Source organism: Camarhynchus parvulus, chromosome 2, assembly GCF_901933205.1.
Source record: "Camarhynchus parvulus chromosome 2, STF_HiC, whole genome shotgun sequence".
Classification (NCBI taxonomy): Eukaryota; Metazoa; Chordata; class Aves; order Passeriformes; family Thraupidae; genus Camarhynchus; species Camarhynchus parvulus.
The window spans coordinates 76,707,331-76,733,039 of record NC_044572.1 but is presented as its reverse complement, the minus strand read 5'-3'; positions in this window follow the sequence as shown (position 1 = coordinate 76,733,039).

Below are 25,709 nucleotides of genomic sequence, written 5' to 3'. Positions count from 1 at the left end.
GCCATGCTTTGTGATAAGAAATTTTTATTGTCTTGAAGAAGAACACTTTGGTAACTTTGGTAATTCCCTTGCAACCCAAGCAAGATTCTATCCATAGTGGGATTCTGTGATTCTATTCTATGATCCTATGTTCATGAGCCAAAAATATCAAAAAAGGAGATAGAGATACTTTGAATACAACAGTTTTTGAGTCTTATGAAAATACAGATTTCACAGAGTATTTGATGCGAGTAGAGAATGACACAGATTCTAGTAGCAAAGCAGGACGATGGCAACTGCTGTGCTTCTAATGGGCTCAAAGACATCCCAAAATTTTATATTCCATTAATTTCTGCTTTATTTACCAATTTACAGATGCAAGGACACACAATATTTTTTTTTTCAAAAACAGCGCTGTAATGGAACAGAGTTATGATTAGATCAGACGAGCAGCCAAATATCAATTTATGTGTTCAAATAAAGTTTGTTGTGTTTAGGAAAGGAGCTGTTTCATAAGAAACGTTTACCATGTCTGCATGGATTTAAAAGATCATGTTCGGTCTTCATCCTGGTTGCTTTTATGGGTGCTAAGTTCTATTTGAACCTGTCTTTGCATCAATGAATTTGAAACATGATTTCTTGCTCCATTTCTCTTACAGGGGGTAAGAACTTTCCTGTATTTCAGCCAGAAACTTTTATGCCAAACAACTCTGTCTGAGGTTAGAATAAATACAAGACTTCACTAATTTTTACTACACAGTATAATTAAGTAATCTTGTTTTATTTAAATCCCTGTGAGTGAAAGTCCTTATGCATACATTCAGATTCAGCGCTGGAAAATCTCCTGAAAGATCTATTTAATATTTCTGTAAGGTATAGTAAAAGTCTTCCCAGTTTATTAGCTTGAGATCTTAATGAATTATGATTTTTTCCAAGGAATTGATTTGTAACTGATTACTGCTATATCCTGAGATAGAGCATATTAATACTATGCAGTTTTTTCTTATCTTTCTCATCTTTCCTGATCAGAGCCTTGTTCAAAAGAAGCTTTATATACAGAATGATTCTTGATTTGTTTGCTGATTTTCTTTTCCTTTTCTGGCCTTAAGGACTGGTCTCCAACTGTACTTAGCCCAGACTTTCACACTCTTTCAAAGAGTTAAGTTACAAAGGTAACTTTATAAAAATGTAAACCTGGGATGACTTTCCACCCTCATGGGCTGCAGTTCTTAAAACAGATTCCTTTGAGTCACTAATCCCTGCGGGCCAGGCCAAAGACAGAACAAGGATTACCTCTACACTCCTGCTAGAGTGAGCCTGCAGACAAGGTTCAAGGTCTGATTATCCGCCTGTCACGGTATTACTTGCAGCAGTGCCCGTGGCAACAGTTCAGGGACACACAGGCATGACCTATTCATGAACTGACACAATTGCAAGTGTTTAAGTGTTTTAGAGGGGCTGAAAAATTCATGCAGCCTGCAGCTTCCCCCTCTGCCCTTGCCATGATGATTTTGTGTGGAGATGACAACTGGAGACACTTACTGCAGGTGCTGTTTTTGACACTGGCCATAGCAGAGGTGTGAGGAAGCAGCAGATAAGAATAATTCAAGTTGCCAGCAAAGGAAGTGATGGATGCTGTGCATAGTGTCTTAGGGACTGGCTGGACAGTGAAGGGCTTCCTGTATGCATTTTCTGTCTGGCACATTAGAGGTGCAGATAATAAACCCTGTCAGACAAATCCCTGCAATTTCAGACATTTCACATTCTCCCTCCAAGATACATCAAGAAAGATAAGGATCTTATTTATATTCACTTTCACATGTATTCTGTTTTAGCCAAGTCTGATATGCAGCCACTTATTTTTTTACTTTGTACCATAAATGATTCTCAAATGATTGGGGTTTTTTTCAGCAGTTGTACATAAAGAAAACTCTGTGAGAGGAGTGGGGTTCCATTCACATATATAATGTATAAAAATGATACATGTTTTTATGAATTACAAGGCTATTTGTGAAGAAAATGTATTATAATTATATTTAAATAATAACAAAGTATTTAAAAAATTACACACACACACCATTTCTACATAAAATAAACATACCTTCAGAAATAGCTAAATTAACAGAGTAGATAAAATAACCTTAATTCCTGAGGATATGATGAAGAAGCTAATCCTAAAAAACGTTTCTGGGCATATGAAGGACAATAAATTTACTGGGAGTAGTCAGCATAGATTCATCAAAGAGAAGCCATGCTCAATCAAATTGGTAGATTTCTTGGATGAAAACACTGGTTTGGTAGATAATAGGAGAGAAGTGAGTATTTTTTACCTGGACTTAAGTAAGGCTTTGGACACTGTCTCCCATAAGACCTTAATAAAGAAGAATGATTAAGTATGGGCATGATGAGCAGACAAAGAGTGAGGGGGATTTTGAACTGTTTAACAGCTGGGTTCACAAGGTGGTGATCAGTGTACAAAGTCTACTTGAAGGTCAAGAAATGGCAGTATACCACAGGACTCAATACAGGGTTTATTCTTGTTCAATATCTTTGGGATGAGGGGAGAGAGTGCTGCCAAAGAGCCAAAAAAACACCAATGAGAAAAAAAAAATTTTCTTTCAGCTTTGGCTTACATGTATGTCATCTAAATAATCAGTGCTACTAGAAGATTTTGATATTTCCATAACATTGAAAAAATTATTATTTTATCTTAAGATTTTTATAAAATTATTCTGCTTATTCCAGAATATGTGGAGTTCAAATAATTTTGGTTATTTTTAGAAACTTAGGCATCTTTAATCAAGTATCCTAATTTAATCCTATTATGACCTCAGGGAGACATATTTCATACTGAACTATGAAATTGATATGAAACTGATAGTACTTTCATATAGATATTCAGTTTTGTTTGCAACCTGAAATCACTTGCAAATACATTCTTTTTAGTAATTAAAAAATATCTTTAATTTTAAGAAGGTTTCAGCAGAAAGAGATATTCCTGGGTTGTGATGAGATAATTTATATTAACTCTTCTCACTCTTAGCATTTGAGACAACTTCTCAGATAATGTATGTATCTTCACAAAAATATGCAACATCTGTACATCATCTCTATGTGTGTCTCACAGTCATTTAACTTTTCAGACAGGACACTCTGTCACTGAGTCTGTTACTGAGGTACAAGGGGTGGGCTTCATTTTATAACCCTATATTGATTTAGTGTTTGGAGCTGGCTTTTAAGTAGCCAACCCAGACAGCCTGTGGACAGATTTGTCTGTTCACAGAGGAGTCTGTCAATATGACTTAGAACTTGCTCAGGGATATTTTTGTCAAGATGTCACTGCAGCACTATTGCATGCTTATTATTTAAATAATTAAGTTCATGTAACTACAAAACTTAATTCATACAAATCTATTTCAAGGGCTAAATTAAAAAATTTAAATATTTCTGATGGATAAATATTCTGGATTGCCGTTTCTGATCAACAAGCCCCCCAAAAACAAAACTTTTGAGAAATTGAGATTTTGTGAACTCAGAAAGGCTTGTCTTTAATTCACTTTACATATTAGATTTATTGTAATCTATTGTTGGTCCTGGCTGATGAGGGAGGTCCCAGATGACCGGAGGTTGGCTAAGGTAACACCCATCCACAAGACAAGCTGGGATGAGGGTCTGAGGAGCCTGTCAGCCTGTCAGCTTGACTTTGGTGACTGGCAAAATTGTGTAACCGATCCTCCTGAGTGATGTCACACAGCACATGCAGGTCTGAACCAAAGGATCAGACCCAGTCAGCATGGGTTCATAAAAGTCAGGTCCTGCTTGACCAACCCCATTTCCATTTATGATGAGGTGACCCACCTGGTGGATAGGAGAAAGGCTGGGGATGTTGCTCACTCTCTGGAAAAGCTGTCAACCCATGGCTTGGAGAGATGCACTGTTCACTGAGGTAAATACTGGCTGGGTGGCCAGGCCCAGATAGGGGTGGTGAATGGAGTTGCATCCAGCTGGCAGCTCATCACTAGTGGGGTTCCCAGGGCTCAGTATTGGGGCCAGTCTTGTTAAGTCTCTCTATTGATGATCTGTGTGGGGAGATTGAGTGCACCCTCAGTACGTATGCAGACAACATGATGTTGGGCGGGGTATGGATCTGCCAGAAAGTAGGAAGGCTCTAGAGAGGGATATGGACAGGCTGGATTACTGGGCTGAGACGAGTTGTATGAGGTACCACAAGCCAAAATGCCAGCTTTGGGTCACAACAATCCCATGCAGTCCTACAGGCTGGGGGCAGAGTGGCTGAAAAGGTGGCCAGTTCAAAAGGCCCTGGGGGTGTTGGTCAACAGCTAGCTGAACACGAGCCAGCAGTGTGCCCAGGTAGCCAAGAAGGCCAAGGGCATCCTGGCCATATCAGCAACAGTGTGGCCAGCATCAGGCCACAGGATCAGGGATTTGACCCCTGTAACACTGGTGAGGTCACACCTCAAATCCAGCATCCAGTTCTGGACCCCTAACTACAAGAAAGACATTGAAATGCTGGAGAATCCAGAGAAGAGCACTAAAGCTGGGGAAGGGTCTAAAGGGTAAGTCCTATGAGAAATGTCTGAGGGAGCTGGGGTTGCTTAGCTTGGAAAAAAGCAGGCTCAGGGGTGATTTTATCACTCTCTACAACTACCAGACAGAAGGTTGTAGAAAGTTGTGGGTCGGTCTCTTCTCCCAGCCAATTAGTGACAGAACAAGAGGACATAGCTTCAAGTTGCATTAGAGGAAATTCAGGCTGGATAACAGGAGCAATTTCTTCATGGAAAAGGTTGTTAAAACTGGAATGGACTGCCGAGATTGGTGGTGATCATCATCACTGGAAGTGTTCAAGAAATGACAGGACATGGCAATTAATGACATCATCAGGTTGAGAAGGTGGTGATCAGTCCAAGGATTGACATAGATGATCTCAGAAGCCTTTTGCAACCTAAATAATTCTGTGATTCTCCTTCAGAGTTAAGTGTTGCATACAAGTAGAGATATTATAAAATAAGGACCTTATAAAATATGGTTTAGGCCCTGCTACTTACTCTAGCTAAGCTAGCAGTCAGCTTGTGACTTCCCATGTGTAAAATCACAGGAATAGAAGCAGTAAAGAAAACTATTCTGGTAAGAGAACCATTTGCACCTGTAACACAAAATCTGCCCCATGGAAATCAGTGAACAAAATATGTAAACTAACCAAAACCAGAGAGATTTGACAGATGTACACCCTGGCCATTTACCAACCAATAATCTGAGTGTCAGTGTATTGTTAGCCAATTAGGTCTAACAGAGTGCCTTCTGATTTTTCTTATAAATATGAACCTTGTGAATAAAGAATTGGCTTTCCTGCATGAAGAAACTGAGTCCTGTCTGCTTTACTGCAGCAGTTAAGCACTTTGCTCTCCCAACCATCATCTTGCAGTCCACTCACTCAAGAGGTGAGGGAAGAGAGGCTGCTCTTAAAGAATGAGGCAAAAAACTTAAGTACTCAACTCAGAAGACTTTGAGCCTTCTCATCTGTAGCTACCAAACTGCCAGCCTTCTTTATCATAGGGAATATGCCTCCTTTGACCTTACTTGGCCACCATTACGTTAGAAGCCCTTCTTGGTTTGTTTTCTTACCTTTGCTAAATTCAGCTCCAGTTCTGCCTTGGCCTTCCTCACTTCATCCTTACACAAATGGACTGCATCCCTACACTTTTCCCAAATAGTTATTTGGGGAAGCAAATTCTTGCTTTCACTGCCCATGCTTTTACTTCTTGCCTCTTAGTTTGACCAGCAGGCCTCATCCACCCATGCCAGTGTCTTGTCTTCTTTGCCCCATTTCTTGTGCCTGGGCATTCCTAGCTGTAGTGTTCTATGGAAAGAGTCCTTAAAGATCTGCCAGTTCTCTTCTACTCTCTTGTCCCTAAGAATAGTTTCCCATAGAGTCCTCTGAGTAATTCTTTAAAGATCTGAATGTTTGCTTTCCAAAAGTCCAGATTCTTATCATGGAATAAAATTCTTCACCTACTGAACACAATTCTCTTTTTATATTAAGAGATTATACAGTATTCCTCATTAAAGTATTTAATAGCAAAACATAAATTTCTTTGCTAGTCATAAATGACATAATGTAAGTAATAAGATAGAAAATCAAATTATCCCTCCTGAAGGAAAATTACATGTTTTCAAATACTCTTTCAACATAGTAAATTAAAACTTGGCCCTGATTTGACTGGAGGATTGAATCAGATGAACACCATCAGTCCCCTCCAATCCAAATCCTCCGATGATTCTGGAATCACTCACATAAAGTTTCAAGTAAGGAATCATTTATTATCTTTTCCCCAAAGCTTCATGCTCGTGCCTTAAATAATAGGAAAAAAAATTGGTGTTGATTCTGTAAACATGCGTTCTATTAGCAGTGGCGATACTGTCTGCAGGTTAGAGTGAGGCTGCTGTGAGACTGTATCTGATATTTGGAGTATATGACTACTGTTACCTTGTGGACTAGCTTAACATAAGGAGGAGAAGTCCTCTGGTGTTGCTGCTACTCCTTCCCTGAAGGCATGTCCTCTTTCATATACATCAGGTCAGTCTTGGGCTGGAACTTTAAGACTTGTTGTGGAGACTGCAATCCTATCCTGTTGCTATTTTCCAAATAAATGTTTAGTCCTCCATTGGCAGTTTTTCTCTGAGGAATTCTTCAAGAAACAAGAGCTGAAGCAGAAAAAGATAAATAAACTTCAGTGGCTAATGCCTCTTAATAAAAGTAAAGGAGAGAGGCATGGAACTATACCTTTCTTACAAATTTTATATGAACTTTGGTTATCCTTGCAGCAGGTATAAAGATGATTTCTTACAGGAAAGGTGGCCTAATTAGAAGCTTAAAACCCCATCACTGGCAAAGGGAGAACTCACTTGGTTTGGGTATGAATAAAGTGCAGTGCTTTTTGAATTTCCTAGTTTCTGAAAACTAAGGCAATGCTAAAAAAAAAAACCAAACAAACACAAAACAAAAAACCCACAAAAGCAAACCAAACCAAAAATACAAAAACCACGGTAATGTATATCTAGAAACCAGAGTGCTCTTTTTTTCTTTCACAATATGACTTCAAGAAGGAGAGATTTATTGGGGAAAGAGGGCAATAATGAGCTTGGAGATGCTTTATGTGCCTTGATTTAAACTTTGTAATATTGTACTACTTGCCTGAGCAGTATTAAATCAAAGGAATTTGTTCAAGAAAAGCTAAAAAAAAGAAGTAATTAGAGGGTTATTAAGCCTTACAGAGGCAGTGTAAAGAACTAATAGCTGGTGAATTTACTTTTTGCCTTCAGCTAGACTGTCTAGAGTTATTCATTACAGGACTGACCCTAGGATCAGTCTAAACCCATGAAGATCCTAGAGCTGTGAAGACACTCATTATCAATTTATTTAGTTAAGAGGCAACCACACGGCTCTGCAATGTGTGATGCTTTATCAGCCCAGGGCCAGTAGCAGGATGCCCAGGGCAGACAGGAAAAAAAATGCCAAGAACAAAGTATTGTTAGGTTGTTATAAAAGGTCCATCCACACATAGGCAAAGGAAGTTTAATGTTCTAATAACCTTGTCAGAGAGGAGGTCTGAGTACCAGGAGCTGGATTTGGGTGTGGGCTCTAGAGTTTGCACACCCAAATGCCATCACAGGATGCAGTTATTGGAAAGACCAGCTACCTGAGGGATCCATAACCTATTCATGTGTATATTTTCCACTAAGAGGCTTCATTTTGACCAGCCTGAGAGCAGAACAGGATGAGGTCATTTGTGCTGTTTGTGGTTGAGTGAATGTCAGTGCTGATCTCCAGGCATATATATATATGTATATGCATATGCATATGTACATGTACATGTGATGTGGGTGGTTGTGGCTGTGAGGATGTGTCTGGGAATGCATGTCTGTGAGGACCTGGGAACAGGGAACTTTCAGCCTCCCACCTATTGGGCTACTGCATTTAGCAGCTTGTAGCAGATATAAAATCCCTTTTAGCTTTATCGTCTTTAAAAAATACATACCTTTCATCAAAGTACTCAGAGAAGGAGGTGGGTGCTGCTTTGCTGAAGTCCCTTCTGCTAACTTGCTATTTAAATCACTTTGTTTTAGAAGCTCAGAAACACATTTGTGTTATGCTGTGACCAAAGAGATGTGCTGTTTTAAGAAGATACCCTTCTAATCCAGACACAAGCTGACTAGAATAAGAGAAAGCTCATCTAACACATGGGAACACGCTGTAGTCTCTCTCTGTCTGTGTCTTGTCATGCTCACAGAGAGGTGTTTAAATCAACTGCTTTTGCTTGAGTCTGGAGGGCAGACCTGTATTGTAAAAAACCCAGAATATCAATACTGTTGGTGAACAAATTACTTCAGTTCAGAGAGATGTTTGGTGAGATGGAGAAATTCAAGGGTGCTCTTGAGAAGTGCCAAAAAATTGCCTAAATTTATGTATATCAATAGAGCGAGCTTTCCTCTATTCACATCATTGAGGCTTCTTTTGATATTTTATCATGGGATGCAGCTTATTCTTTGCTGAAATAATAATGCATGTAATAATGCATGTTCATAACCAACAGCTTACTGAGGTATTTCAAATCACACTAAGATCATCACTCTACATTATCACACAACAATTCACTTCTAGCTTTCAGTCACTCAGATCAGCTGTTTTTGCTGGAGATTAATATACTTATGCAGTGTCTATTTGTCTAAAAGATCTGCTAAAATAGCACACTATCTCAGATAGGGATTTGGATGCAACTACACCAGATATATTTCTGAATTTCCTGCTTAACCAGCAGCAGATTAATAGTAAAGATAGGGATCTAATTCATTGTTTTATTGCTTATACTTGACAAATACTATTAAGAACTGAACAAAGCTAAACCCATCTATTAAATATTTTGGCACTTATAGATATTCTTTGGGCTAGTTTTTAAAGGACTGCATTTTCTAACTATTCTGGCATTTCTTGAAAGAAGGATTATGGGATAATTTAATGGATTACGTGTTTGTGGTTATTAGTGTCACATTGCATTTCACAATTGGTTTTTATGGTGCCCAGGGCTTCCCTTGATGTTTAATTTAGTGCAACAGGTGCTATCAGGGTTAGGAGGTGATGGTCTTGATGTAACAAAATATTGGTAGATGTGTATTCTAGTTGTGACATTATGATGTATTGGCACTTAATAGGGCCAAATATTTAGAGTCAGAAAAGAATGCTTCTGTCTTTATGCTAAGGGTCTGAGTATCCTTCCTTTCCATTAAGGAAGAGAAACAGCATGGAAGAGAAAGATCCTTACAAAATAGTACTCATTATTTTCTGAAATGTTGATTCTGCATTATGTCCCGAAATCCTTGCTCTGTACTTAAGAGATTTTATTGTAGTCTGCAAATTACAAACTCCTCAAAAATTTGCATTGTCATCGAGCTTCAAAACATGATTCTTCTATTCTGCTTTAGAGTCATGTTCAAAATATCATATGGACTGTATCTCTGAACTCCAGTGTAGGATCTATGTGTGACACAGTTTCCCTGGGATCAGAAGAAGCACAGTGATTAATGATCAGGGCAAGAGACTTCTATGCAAGAGAAAATTAAGGAAAAAACACTTCAGCCTGGAAAAGAATTAAATGAAAGGAATATTGAAAGCATCTATGTATATATTGAGAAAAGGGATAAAAGTGTACAGGATTTAATTGCTTTTTCCCTCTTTAATAGAAGAGTTAGGGAGAATTTAAGGAATTTATAAAGTAGCAAATTCGGAACAAGGGAAAAGAAGTAGTCTTTACCAAAAATTTTAAGTCTGTTGTGAAAATAATAGACATAGGATGCTATCAATATTGGTAACCTTCATGGAGTTTAAAAGAAGCATCCTGAATAAATTTATGACCAAAAAAAAAATCCATTCAAAGTTACTCAGTGCTTAGTCTGGAACAAATGCCTGAAGGTTATAACAGTGTATACATGAATGCAACATAAACACGGAAGTGTCCTTATTCTCATGCAAGTACTCTTACACTCCACAGACTTAGGCTATTAATTGCAGTCTTGGCCTGACTCTCTGCAGATGCTGTTAGGTTCTTTTGTTTCCTTGACTGATTTGTCCCTGCAGCCTTATTGCCTCTAGGATTAATATCTTACTTTCACAGGGTGTGCTTATTCTCTTGCCTATCAGAGGATAGAGATAACAAAAGAAATATTTCCCCTTTCTTTGTGAACCATCAGGTTAAATACCCTGTCAGTTCCTTTACATATTTTTAATTGATACAGATTTCAGCACAATACTAATTAGTTTATTCTCAACATGAATTATAGGAATTTTGGAAGCATTTGAAACTAGAATCAGATTTTGTCCTTTCTTTTGTTCTAAAGAAAACCATATCCATGTTTGAGCTAGACTGCTCTGCTACCTCTGACACTCACACAGGCAGACCGCTCTATGACTGTTCTTTCCATGACAGTAGGTTCTTGGATTTGAATATTTTCTGTCCTTGCCAGTAGCTACATTCTCCGGTTTTTAGGCAGAGGTGTATTCCCTCTTAATTTTATTGTGACAAGATGAATAAATTGAATTTTCTTCATTTCATTCCATGGACAAAATCCTGTATTCTCATCATCCTGAGAGCTATTTTCTCTTCCTCCCCTCCTGTTTAAATTCATCTTCTTGAACCCAGTTTTATCAAAATTGTTCGGTATCCATTTTAGGTCATAGCAATACCTTGTAATTTTTTCACATTAATACCCCTGTAGATATCTAGATACTTGACATACTTCAGGATCAGAATCAATAAAAATTTTCAGTTCCATATTGTACCCATGACTCATATTCACCCATTTTGTTTACTTAACACTCCTGGTCTTTGCCTTCCTTTGATTGCAGCGGAAAGCCCTAATTTGTAACAGACAAGCTCAATATCAAGCTCTAAGTGAATGACCTGACACCTTTGCCTCTACTGTCATCTTGTCATGCTATCTTTCTCCCCTATTCCTCTCAAGTTCACCTTCTCATTGATAATTCCTCCAAGGTTTTTCCTCTTTATCAAATCATAAACTTCCAAATTTATGCATATAAAAATTCTAATGCTTTATTTAAGTCTTGCTTCATTCATTCAATGCCCTCTTTACAGAGGTCAGTAATTGTATCATGTAGCTCGTTTTTTTCAATCAAGCAGGGATGCAACAACTACTCGTGTAACAGTTAGGTGAAAAGTGTATATGTATTTGTATGTGCGTATCTTGCAGATTTTTGTTGAGGGCATTTGTCCAGTTGATTCCATAAATTGAATAAAATGGCCATATCGCTCCATCTCAGCAAAGGCACGTATGATGGATTCACCTAGTCCTATCTTTTCCCTTTTTATTGAAGCCTGCATAAATCTTTGTGAAAACACTTAACAAAGGCTGTATTTACCATGTATTATTTGACATTCATGAGTTTGACAAAATCTTTTTGTACATAAACAAGATTTAAGGTTAAAGCAAACAGCTTATTCTTCGCAACACCCAAATGCAGTCATGCAACGAATCAGAAAACCTCCCATTACTGAAAGTAAATTAGTAACATTCACATTGTTCTTAAAAGAGATGTTTAATTTGTTCAAGTGTTGTGTTGTGTTTCTCACTTGGCACATGAAGTGTTAGAAGGGAATGTTGTTTGAGCAAAATTGAATTTGCTCTGTTTTTATTGGGAAGTGTCTAGTTTTGAAATGAATGCACGTAATGGAACTAGACAGGAAAATGTACATATCTTTCTCTCTAGAGAATACTGCTCAGAGTTTTACATAATTGCTTCTGGCTGCTATTCTTTATTTACTCTCTCCCTATTTAAGAAAAGGATAGTTTTGTGATACCAACTGATAGAATATCACATTCTTTTGTATTGTGTGAACTCATAACTATTTTTGCCAGTTATAATATAATGAGACAAAGGAGAAAATAAGATTGATAGTACATTGTACTTGTCTGTTGTCAGTGTAAGTTCCAATAAGATTGAATTTCACTTCCACAACACCAAATGCTGTTCTATTTATTTAAATAATGTTGAGCTGCAAGATGGTTTCATATACTGAGGCAAATTGTATTAATCAAATTAACCACTTTTTTTCCTTTCGCATGCATGCTTAACTTGTTCTATGTTTTAAACAGTAAAGGTCTGGGATTACAGAAATCATACAAACTGCTTTACTCTCTTGATCACTCCAGAAAAACTTGTCCATTCTCAGATAGTAGTCTGTCAGTGCATTGAGGATAGCGGTGGATCCATTTGAAACATTTTTTTTTCTATTCAGATGTCAGACTCCACTTTTCTTGACCTTGCAGAAATTTTTAGCTCCTTTTCTTTCTTCAATCAAATGTAATCTTTAATTTCTTCTGACATTTGAACCTTTTGCTTCAAAAGCTGCGACCACGCAAAAACTATTCTCTTAGTTGTTTTGGACATGATTCACTATGACTTTAAACACTTTTTTGTTCCCATAGTAGACAATAAAATATATTACTGTAAACCATTGCAAAACACCTATTTTAAACTCAAGTGCTCTCAGTCCTAACTAAATCAAAGCTCATAATGGAGATTTTATACTCCAGTGTACAAATCACCTTGCCTTTTACCTGGACAACTATTAATAAGTCATAAGTGGAAAAGAAAGCTATGTGATCTGCAAAGCTAAAAAATACTTAATTATTTATGACCCTCATATTTCATTTTATGTTGGTAGTTAACTCACATTTCCAAGAGAATTCATACTGCACCAGCTTAATTATTACAGTATAAACAATTTTCAGTAGTAATATTAATGGCAAATCTGTGGTATCTGAAAGGAACTGCAGCTAATTCAAAGAAGGAAAGCATGGTGGGTTAAGCTTGGCTAAAGCTGAGCTCCTACCTGGTTGCTCACTCCCTTCTCTGCCCTCAGCAGGAAGAGGGGATGAAATACTTGAAAGTGGATCAAGAAAGCTCCTGGGTCAAGATAAAGACAGGAAGATTCCTTATTGCAACAAATGGACTGAACTCGGGGAAAATGAATTTATTAAAAATTAAAATAAGTATTTATATGTAATGGTAAACAAAAGACAGATATTAAACATCTGACATATAAAACCGTATTTATCCATCCCATTCCCAGGCTCAGTTTCACGCTTCAGTCCTGACTCCTCTACCTTCTTTCCCATGAAGGGCACAAAGGACAGAGAACAAGGGGCTGTGCACACTGTGCTCATCTCTTCCGATCCTTCCTCCTGACGCTTTTTCCTCCAGCGTGAGCCCATTCCAGGGCCTGCAGCGAAACCCCGGCAGCGCTGAGCTCCCTGCTGGGGCCGCAGGGCCAGCCCAGCCCGGCCGGGCTCTCTCCCAGGCCGCAGGGCCATCCCTGCCGGCTCTCTCCTGCCCCCGGCCCTGCTCCCGCTGTCCCCTCGGGGCTCGCAGGGCTGTTTCTGGCTCGCTTCTCCTGGCTCAGCCCTGGCTGCCGGGCAGCGTTTTGCCCTCCCTTGCCCAGGCTTTCCCCGGGTCTGAGGGGCTCAGCCGTGCCCTGCGCTGGGGCCGCTGCAGCCGCTGGCACCGCCTGGGGCCGGCCCGGGCAGCCCCGGCACAGCCCCGGCAGCGACACCTGGGCACGTAAAAACCCCTTCGAAGGAGGAATGAGGCCAACAACTGACAATAACAACACTTTTTTCTTTTCTTCTTTTCTTCTTTTTTTTCTTTCTTTTTTTTTTTTTACTAAACTTTACCTTTCTCATTTCAAAACATGAAATGAAGCTGGCGTGCACAGCTCCTTGAAGACAGTTTTTGCAAACATTTCACTAGCTAAGAAGCAAACAGTCAGATGGAGAGTTACCTACATATATATAAAAAATGTGTACATTTTGTTGTACTGGACACAAAACAAAAATTAATATATCATGTCTGTATTACAGAAACAGAGATCTGTGTACTTTAAACCATAATGATTATTAATAAAAAAGGAAAGCTTGAAAAGTATGAAAAGGACAGAAGATTGGCAAATTGATAGTTTTATGCTCTACCTGGTTGCATTACCTTCTTTGAATTAAATACATTTTCAGATTAACAGCACATGAGAAAAATCCTTCCAAGGATAAGAGAAATTGAATATTTTATTTGAAGAAAATAACCATCTCAAAATTTGTTCATATTACAAAGAAGCTTCAATATCTCTTTAGTGAGAAAATTTTACTTGATTATATATAAGCATATTAGAATTCTTGTTCTATTCTTGGCAAGCCACAAACATTGTAAGAAGAACAGAGTAAGAAGAAACTTTTCTTAGCATTCCTCTGGATTTTTCAGCCTCCTATTTAATTTGAATAACTGGCTCCTAATACCATTTGCTCCTAAAAGTGTTCGCATTTCTTTTCAGCCTTCAAATGAGTTAATTTTGATCTGGATGTGTTTTCCTTTAAATCTATTTACTACTGAGTTTCTGATGTATTCAAAAAAGATAATTTATCCATATTTCTTCTTCTAAAAATTATCCTCTGAGGTCCTTTCTATCTTGTGATAATTTGAAAAGTGTCTTTTGCATAAATTATATGAAAATCATCTTGTCATTCCTGATCTCGGAGATATTTGAAACACTGGCTCTGCAAATTGGCACTCTATGATAATTATGGCATAAAGCTGTGCATTGTATATAACTTGGCCAATTTTATCAACATAAACTTTGAATGATTTATATCTAGCACTACTAGCAGCTGGGAATTACATCCGTTTGTGCTTGGAGGCAATTCCCAGCTGGTGCTAGAGCTAGAAGTACTTTAGATAGTGTGGGAGATCATAAACTCAGTGGATTCTCATTAAACAGTTAGATTTCAAGTTAGAATGTTATCCTGAATTACACAGAAGTAAATATTGAGCCAGGTTAAATTCTACTAATGTCTGACAGGACCTACTATGATTCAATTTTTCTCCTAATGAATTAAGACACCAAGGACTGAGTTTCATTAATAGGCTACTTGTCTTCCTCAAAATCTGTTAGGGAGATCTGTCACAATGGATTTATAAAGATATTATAGAATAATTTTTCGTAAATAAGTAATAGGTGAAATTTAACAGACAGAGTTCTTTATGATAGCCTCAAGGTCTTGTCTTAGTTGCTGTGTGGAAGACTGCATGGCTAAAATAAGTTTGTGATTTTTTTTTTTTTTTTTTTACTACAAGAAGGCTTTATTTTGTCTTTTTATGTTGGATGTCTTTTTAACAGACTGAGTGATTTTAAGGAATTCTGAGGCTAGAGAATGAGCAGTCTTATGTGATAAAGGTGTTTCTTCTTACTTGTTAATGATTTTTTCAGAATGTGCTTGTGGGTTGGGAAAGTATTAAGTGAATTAATTCAAAGGTAACCCATTACCCTTAAGCTGATTTAATTTCAAGTTGAACATCAGACTGCTGGCTTCATGAAGTGCCTGCATAATTACAAATATATTTATTGTTATTCACTATGGTACCCTGACTACTTTGTCTATAATATAGGCTGAGAACATAGGCTGTTGAACAGTAATTCAACAGCATGAAAACACAACTTTAATAAGGAAGGAAAAATCTAATTATATGTCCCACATAATCAAATCTACAGTTCTTGATCTGCAGCCAGTCAAACAGAGATTAAAAGACACCTGATAAACATTTTAAAAGGGTAGCTCCACATTAAAAAGGCTATCAAGTTTCCATGCCAGATTGAAGTGTTTGTCACTTCATTTTTGCTACTGAAGATGCAGTAATTTATCAAGAAAGTGCTTTTGAAAACTTTTACTGAAAGATACTTCTACAGGATGTAAATTGATGAAGTGAGGTTGGGTTGTCAAAAACAAAGCTAAAATTCAATTAAGTCATAATCACCAACTTTGTGTGTAGTGCACCATATAATTCATGAATGATGTGGAATTGTCCTGCAGATACAAATTTGGCTGCTTTGTTCATAGAAAGAAACAAGAGGAGTTAATATTGTAAGTGGGAAATACTCAGGGTGTAAAATGGGAAAGAACATTGATTTTATTAGGTAGTTGGGTAATATGCAATTTGAATATCTCTGATCAGTGTGAACAAAGAAAAAAGCCTATTTTTTCTATTATAATATGGGACTTAAAAAGAAGATATAGTAACTTCTTTCATATCTAATGCAGTCTTCAGATGTGAAGGCATAAAGTAGGCAAATCATTTTTTCAGCAAAATTGAAAATATTTTAAAACAATTGTAAAATTAATAGAACTGTTGAGTTTTTAGACAAAATGAGTCTGTAATTTAAATGCATTAGGAGAAGCTAATCACAAATGTATTTTTCTTTAATAATTCATGTGAAAAATTCTTAAGATCCAATTTCTGGTAGAAGCAGGATTTGTATTTGAAACAAAAAGCACGGCAAACACAGTTTTGTAAGTAAACTTGATTTTGTACAGTGCTATATCAGTAGATTCTAATACATATTTTTCAAATAAACTTTTTTACCTCCATATGGATGTTCCATGTAATGTCCCAGCATTATGGCGAACACTGGCAGGAAAAAAAGGTAAAACAAATTCTGAAACACTTCTATGATCGCTGATATTAAGTGCCCTTCTGTGTACATATGCGTCATTTCTTTCAAAAGCACAGCTTGCCACAAAACACAAGTAAAGGTTTAACTCCACATTTACTGTTATTCCTAATTTGTCAGTCCCATCTTTAATTTTCCCTGCCAACATTTAAATGCCTATTTCAAAGTTTGGGGTTTTTTTTTCACTGAATATGGTGGCTTTGCCCAGCAAAATACTAGGGTTAGTTATATATTTAGGAGAAAATAAAGAGAAACTCCAGTGAACAGAAGCTACATACATAGCAAATTTTTCTGGGTTTTTTTTCCTGTTTAGTTTTTATTGGCCATTAATAAAAACTCAAGATGTGTCCCTCTATTTCCAACATCTGACTCAGACATTGGAATAAATGAGATACAGGCCTGAGCCAAAGAGAGGAATTGTTGGACTCGGGCAGAAATGTTCGCAAGTTCCAATCTGGACAAAAACAGACATAAACAAGTTTTCTTAAACTGTTTTATGTTGCATGTTGGAATTTGTAAATGCAGATGATAGAGTATGCAACCGCAAGTAAATCTGCTTATAGGGACTATTGCATGTTCTTGCCTCTTGTGAAATCTTACTTCACGTTAACTGAAGCTCAGTATTGATACTTGATCAAAATCCAAGTACCAGAAATAGGTTTATGTCAAGCAGTAGGTGTTCACCCCATACAGACAGAAATAGATGTAAAATTTAAGAATTCACACAGATATTTTATGGTGTGCATCCTTTTTTCTACTCACACTTGGTCACCTATCTTGTATTGGTACCTGTATCCTGTGCCCCTCAGCCATGGAGAAAAGAGATGAGAAATGAAACTATCTGAATAAAATCCATCCCTGGGGCCTTTGCTGTAAAAACTTTTAAAATGTGACTGCTGTAGCATTGGGAAGAAGGGATTAAGAAAGTCTGAGCTGTAAAATTATCTTGTTCCTATCATTCTCACCACAGGATAACACAGAGAAAATTAATTTAAAATCAGTTGGAAAAAATAATAAAAAAGGAAAAAAAACCCCAAGCACATTTAAATAAAATCTGAACTTTGAAGTACTACTTTTTCAGAATAAACCCATAATTTAACTAAAACATTCTATATCCTAAAAGTGTCTCTTTTTTGCCTAAGTTTAACTCTTTCCTTAATCTGTCAGTGTGTTGTTGTCCAAACCTCTTTTTCCCTTTTTAATTTTGATATCTGTTACAATTTTAGTTTGTCTTTATTAGATATTTATAGTACAGTAAGAAAAGATGCAAGATAATTAATACCTACATTTCTGTGAATATGATGCTCCTTGGAAAGAAAGAAAAAATAGTAGCAATCAACTAAGTCATGTAGAGAAAGAAGTCGAAGATAAGATAAAAAAATGAGGAAAATGAGTTTGACCAAAATATTATGTCTTCCATTTAAATTGCTATATTTTCTGAAAGACATAGAAGATAAGATGGCAATATATCTTATATGTCTTTTGGATATCTCATTTGCTAAGTTTACATAGAGTGCCAAAAATATGATATCATTAGGAATTCTCCTTGTCTAGGGTAAGGCATGATCCATTATTTTTCCTGATGACTTATACTCCAAGAGCACAACTCTGAATAACTTTGAGAATAAAACTTTCTTTTCCAAGCACATTTGAAGTATACAGGACTGAAGCAAAATTGTAAAAGTAGCTCTAGCTGACACCTCTTTGACTACTGCAGCTTGTTTATTTAATTCAAGCTTGCTATCACTATGTAGTTCTATTGAGTTTCATTTTAATGACATACGTATAATAAAGATTCCTTTCACTAGAATCTTCATCTCTGATGGAAATTCCTGTATATTTCTTTCTTTTCTGTGCTTGGTAATAAATTATTAAATTAGGATGACAGAATTATTAAGAGTAATATTTTCTTTTTGTGTAATTCAATATTTGTTCTAATTTATCTTCCTGTGTTGGCACTTTTAAAAATATGAATCCAGCTCTTCTGCTTCCAGATGATCAGTTATTTAGCATCTAGCTGACGGCTAAAATGATAGTCAACCCATTTTTTTTTTTTAATAATATGAAAGAATTTGTCTGGGGCCACATTAAAAATAGAATTTTGTGTCCTACTGATACTCATAAATGGATGCAAGACTAAAGGAAAGTCAGCTTGCTTGCTTGCTTCCTTCCTTCTTCCCACTTTTCTAAGACAAAACATTTCCCTCTGTTTTTTACTACATATTAACAACTAGTTTGTTATATTCTTGGTGGATAATCCATCAGGGAAGAAACGTGATTTAGCTGGATTATGCCCTTAATGATAAAAAGTTTCTCACTGTTTATGAGCAGTGAGTAGACTGAATGGACTCAGACACCAAAACAGTTCAATGAGTGTTATATAAGGAGTTTTAGAAGTCAATGACTTCCGTGTTCTTTAAGGGAGATGACATGTGACAGAAAGAGAACAGCAAGGTGGGTTTGCCCAGAGGCAGTGTGCAGCTGGGACCTGGATGCTGGGTATGTGAAGAACTCTCTGGCCCTCTCCCCATGCTCTGTCCTGAGTGTTTCTGTCTTTGATACCCTGGAGCCTCCCTCTCCTGACTGATGAAGTTGGCTATGGGACTGGATAGGGAATACCCATCTCCCAGTTGTGTTACACATGTTCTCAAGGCACTGGACACTGACCAGGCTGTAGCTGCTCCAAGACTCTCCACAGCTTTGCAACTACCCCAGAAAGTGGTGGGCTGTGTATGCTGCAGGAGGTCCTCTCTTCTACCAAATTGCCTTCCCCAAGCTATAGGGTTAGCAAGAGATGATATGGTTTATATCCTATCCTGGTGCCAGCCAGACCCGAGCCATGACAACCATCACAGTGCTGCAGTGCCAGGCTAAGGATGTGATGGATATATTTGATGGCATTGCTATTACCTGAAGTATTTCTGCAACTTGTGTTCTGGAGATATTTACTATTCTACATTGGGTTAATTAAAGCATTTTGTCTTATTAAAGGGAAAGATGAAAGTAGGACAGATAAAATGAATTACTTTAGAAGTTCATTCTGCATGTGTTTGGTTATTTCTTTCAGTGGCTCAGATCAGTATTAGAAATTATGAACCTTGATTATATGAGCTTTTTAGCTTTTATTTCTAAGGCAATCCTATGATTTAGTGAACTTGCTGTGTCATGCATACTCTGTTGACAGAGCTTAATGGTGAGGTCTTGAGAGGCAATATTCTTCTTCCTTTCCAGTGTTCTGTTAACTACTTCTTTGATCTTTGAGACTCTTTATCTCTCTTTCTTTTTGATGTCATGTGAAGGAGGAGGCAGATCAAAGAAATGTCAAAACAAGTATTGGAAAATTGACAAAGAAGTGGATCTACTGTGACAGAAAATAATATTAGATTTAATCAATAATAGTATATACCAGACTCTTTCCGATGCTGATATAATGATTTTAATGGAGGGGATATGAAGGACTGGGCTTTTGGCTAAGTAGGAGTGATCTAGTTGTTAATCACAGCTCTTTAAAACCATCCAGATAGATTTGCTGGGAGTATCAGCCACCTTAGATTATGTACCTTCTTGTGCAGTGGATGGGTTGAAGTTTAAGGATAATTTTGAACTGTGTTATAGGGGGTTTAAGCGATTTTTGTAAGTAAGAGAAGCAAAAAACCATTAAATATTAAACCTACCTAAAATTAGTAGATAGGATGTATTCATTAAGAAATATAAGTATGTAGGAGATATAGGAGATGTAGCTGTCACTTAGGAGTAATTCAACAAAAGTGGTATATTGTGTTGGTATATTTCCATTTCACACCATTAGTTTAAGAGCTATAAAGCAGCAAGGAACACACTGTCAATGTAATCTTTGCTGCCATTATGTTTTGGGATGGAGATCTCTTAAATCTAGGTTTACACAGCTTTGCTTTCAAAAATTTTCAGACTTAAATTCTTAGTGGAGGCTGTAATGAAACTGTCACTTTCGGTTTGAATTAATCCACAGATTATACTAAATACATTTTTATTTTAAATCTGAGTCATTTTAATGTTGAAATTACTTCAGTTGAAACAGTAGAATAATTTTTGAACCTCTCTTCCACTGTGTACAGATTCCCATGGAAATTTAACCTTTACAAATATCACCATATGAAGTGGGGGAAGCGTACTGAAACCACTAGAAAAAAAAGTCAGGAAGTCACAATAAAACAGTCATCCAGCAGCACTGTTTCATAATTCTTAATATTCACCTGACAGTCAAACTTGGGTTTCATAATTGGCTTTTGTTGATAAGACTGCTATGCAGAGAAGAAGAAGACATGGGTAATTGAACAGGTGAAAGACGCTTTATTCAGTTGCCTGCAGTTTCAAGAAGTGAAAGGCACACAAAAGAGAAAAACATTTTTAATCCACATACTCCTCTCTGAAATAAACCATGGTAATAATAGTAAAGAAAACCTAACCACTAAGAGCCTAGATAGAGGGATTTTGTCTGTACAAAGTACCGGAAAAATAAAATGGGGTTTCTAAAAAGAATTCTATTTTATAAGACTGTAAATAGATTGTGAATTTACTTAACAAATATCTAACCACGTAAAAATTATAGTATTTTTTAAGGTAATGCTAAATATAGGTTTTAAAAATGAGAGTGACAAAACATAAATTATTATTATCTTTCAGTGGACGTGATGATGTTTGAAATGTTGTTGTCTTTAGATAAATTACAACGTGCAGATTTGGGTTTTGATTCAAAGGCATTTTAAAATAGAAAGCATCATAACTCCTCATCAACTGCAATCTTAGACGAAACAGAACTAGTACACTGTTGATCCCTTTTACATAGAGCGAGGATATATTCATAGAAAAGGGCAAATATTCCTACTTCTTTCTCTGTTAGCAAGGGTACATATGATGGTAATATTATACATTGTATTCAGCAAATTTACAAACTCCTATGTATTCTGCCATCAGAGTTTTAGTGGAAGTGTTCTCCTTGTGCCTTCAGGAGGGGAGAGGAGAAGAGTCTGAAGTACTTCAGGTATAAAATCAGAAGCGTGGAGGGGGACTACGATACATTCAGGGTACAGCTCAATAGCTGCTAGATACAGTAAACCCTCTGGCCTTTGGCACCAGAGTTCACAGCTGCTGCAACTTAGCTGACTTATCTGGGACTTAGTCTTCCAAAGTCTTTGCCAGACTCTGCAAAAGGTTCAGGCAAAAGATTAATGCGTTCACACTGAGTTTCACAAATTCAAAATAAAAATTTTGATAACTAGTTCTTATTAATTAGAAGTTGTTAATTTCTTTTTCTCTTCCATTTACAGAAATATCCTTCTCTTAACAATTCTATCTAATAATTGTTCTGTTCATCTTGTATATATTCCTGCATCTAGTGGGTCTAAACATCACAATACTCCAATTAATTTCCAGCTCACAATTGCTACCTTTTAAATACTATTATTAATCTATTTGGGATAAAAAGCCCAGATTTTTCTTCTGTTCCTCAAGCTTTTCAGATGAACTGTACCCAAATCACAAGAAAGTGTACAAGTCCCCATATTAATTGTATGTGATATTGAACAATTAACAGAAACCAGCCCTTTGCATTTTAATAACATTCTAACAATCTGGCAAATGAATCCATTAATCTTTATTAGCTGGGTATCAGACACTGGACTGTAGAGTTCACTGATGTGTATAGGTAAAAAGAGGAATGTAAGTAATGTTTGGAATAATTTTCCCAGCAAAAACTACAAGTAGTAAGCCATACTTGACTAACATGATATAAGATACTGATGTACACTCACATTAAGAAAAAAAGCAGAAGCTAGTAAGTTTAAATAATATGATGTCTGTCACAAAAAACAAGTGGCTGGGTCATCAAAATGAAACTGATAATTACCATCTACCATATGATACTAAAAGAAAATAAAAGTTATGGAATTAGAATGAGGCTGTGCTCAGGAAGAAGGTCAGACTGCTTCTGATTTATCATCTACAGTAAATCAAAGCTCAACAGAAGAACAGCATGAAGCATATGTATTAATGTGAACAGATATTATTTTCTCCCACAGGAATGTTGCTGGGTTTGCATTCTCTTTTATGCATTATAGGCACAGTTGCACAACCAGAAGTTACTCATTAAATAATCTATTTTTAGCTGAGGTCTTTGTTTCTGCAGAGTGTAGATCTTGATGTTTTGACCTCTAAAGATGAAATTTGACTGCATATATGTTTGTTTGCAGTGTTTGCAACCATACTTATAATTTAATTACCGATTAGTTCTCAATTAATCTTCTCAGAGGCATTACAGGAGCAGCAAATTTTCAGCACTTCTGCAGTGCCCAAGGGAAGCAACTTTAGTGCCATTTCTTTCCTGATACTGAGATGAAAACTGAATAAATGGGGAACAACAGAAAATAACATATCCACACCTTTTCCCCTGAAAAGTTGTCTAGTCTATTTTTCTCATGACAATAATTAATAAGAGATCTCCCTCTGTTTATTTAAACCCACAAACTTTTCCAGTGAATTTCTCTCACCTTCTCCATCCTGGAAAGGAGGGGGAGTGAGACAGGGGCTGGGTGGGCATCTAGCAGCAAGTCAAGGTCAATTCACTGCAAAAGCTTGATCTCTAATTTGTTTCTGAATAGCTATGGAATACGAAACTGGCATTTTCATTGAATCTAAGCTGTTGAACTCCCTAAGTATCTTAACTGGTAGTGGTTTGCCAATAGTACATTATATACATTTGCCAATATTCACAGGCTTGAGAGGTGGTCCCATGGGAACCTCATGAAGTGTGAGGTCCTGCAGCTGGTCTGGGACAGTCCCAAGCACAAATACAGACTGTGTAGAGAATGGACTGAGAGCAGGCCTGAAGAGAAGATTGATGTGACCCAGCAATGTGCACTTGCAGCCCAGAAAGCCAAATGTATTCTGAGTTGCATCACAATAACCATGACCAAATGTCAGGGAAGTGACTCTATCCTTCTGCTCCGTTCTCAGGAGAAGCCATGTGGAGTCTGTGTTCAGCTCTGGGACTCCAAATGTAAGGACTTGGACCTGTTGGAATGAGTGCAGTGGAGGGACAAAAAGATGATCAGAGGGCTGGAGCACTTCTATGAGGACAGCCTGAAAAACTGAAGTTGTTCATCTTGCAGAAGACAAGGCCCTGGGGAGGCCTCTTTCAGCCTTCCAGTACCTAAGGCCTACAAGGAAGCTGGAAAGGGACCTTTTAGAAGGACATGTAGTGACACGACTAGGGAGAATATTTAAACTTGAAAGAGGGTAGGTTGACACTAGATATATGGAAGAAATTTACTGCAAGAGTGGTGAGAGTGAAACAGGTTGTCTGGAGAAGTAGTGGGTGTCCTATCCCTGGAAGTCTTCATGGTCATGTTGGATGGGCTTTGAACAAGCTGATCTAGTGAACGTGTCCCTGCCCATGGAACCTGATGTTATTTAAGGTGCCTTCCAACCTAAGCCATTCTATGATTCTATGAAGTTAAGATTGTAATTTTCTTTAATTATGTCCATGACTGTGCAACTCTTTTGAATTTAATCTGCTTCTTTGCTTCTGAATAATACATCTTTTAGGGTCTTCCTGCAATTTTTCATGCCTGTTTTCATTCTTCATACCCTGCATAATTCATTCATCAATAGTTTTTTGACATTGCTAGTGACTAATTTTTTTCAGGTTATCTAGAAGTTAATTGATATGATGCACCACGTCTCTGGGAAGGCTGGTAGTGACTTCATCCACTGAAAGAAAAGGCTAATTGTTCCTAAGACTGGTTGCTCTATTTTTACAGATTATTTCTCGCACTTGAACACTTTTGCTATTTTGACATGATTGCCTATTTTGCAGGAAGCTTGTGCATACTTGATTCCTTTAAGATTATTTAATAAGTTTAGATTTCAAAAATGAACTGCTTAATAACCTTTCTAACTAAAGTTTAACTTAAAACCTATTCATATGTTATTAGCAGGTAAATAGTAACACATGACAAGAAAATAAAGCATAGAGTACATTATTTTCCTGCAGGTTTTAGCATGGTTTCCTCTTTTTTTCTTTTATTTTTTTTTCTAAGGAGAAAGAATGGGAAAGGTAAAGGCTCCCTTTATCATTATTTTTCTTCCTTATGCTGATTATTGCTATCCCTTCTAAAACAATTACTGCTAAGTTTATATTTTTAAATTTTATATCCTTTGCACCCAAAAGTCATGGTTGTGGGATAATTATGTAAAACTTCATGCCCAGACCTAAAAGACTAAATAAGGGGGCGAATACTTATGTGTATCATTACTTAAAAAAAAAAAAAAAGAGACATCAAAAAACAGAATTTACCTGAAATTTTTGGTTGAGGCAGAACTGGGAAATTTGTCTCTATAGAATCTCACCAATCACTTTCTTCCTGTTTAAATTTTCTTTTTTATAGAAGTGAGTATCATAATGATGTCAGGGGCTTTAATATTGGGTGTCACTTCAGTTTTGTAATGCAGAACCAAACCATAAATATTTTGAAGTGAAAACAAGAAATAAAGTGGAGTGTAATTTCTTTGTTATCCGATGATAATATTGTGTTGCATGCACAATCTGCCCAAGGCAAACTACTTTGAATGTATTATTTTCAAAGAAAACATAATGTCTTGCAGTATGGAAGCTATCATGATATGTGAACTGAAATTTAAAACACTGGCAAGTAGCTCATTTTAGTTTTCACAGACTATGCACAATGCAACATTATGAGGAATTTCCTTGCAGGTGAAAATTTAATTTTACTCAATGCATGACATGTTCTTGTGTCTTTTCTGACATAGTATGTCAGCACTTGGTATTGTGTTTATTGAATCATTATACAATTTCCTTGGGTAGCTTTACAGCACTTAATGAGAGCTCAGCAAGAATGATTCTGATGCTAGAATGATCCTGATGCTAGAATGATCCTGATGCTAGAATGATCAGACTACTAGAATGGATGCCATGGCAGCTCATACCAGCTGCTGGACTGTGCCACTGACCTGAGACAGTCACTGTGAAGTTGGTTTTATTCATCAGTATTCCTGTTGCAATTTTTCTTTATATTGCATCCCTGTCCTAGCTTCCTATGTCTGTTCTCAGTAATACTTAATTTCTTTCCATGTTCTTCAGCAGCATTCTGA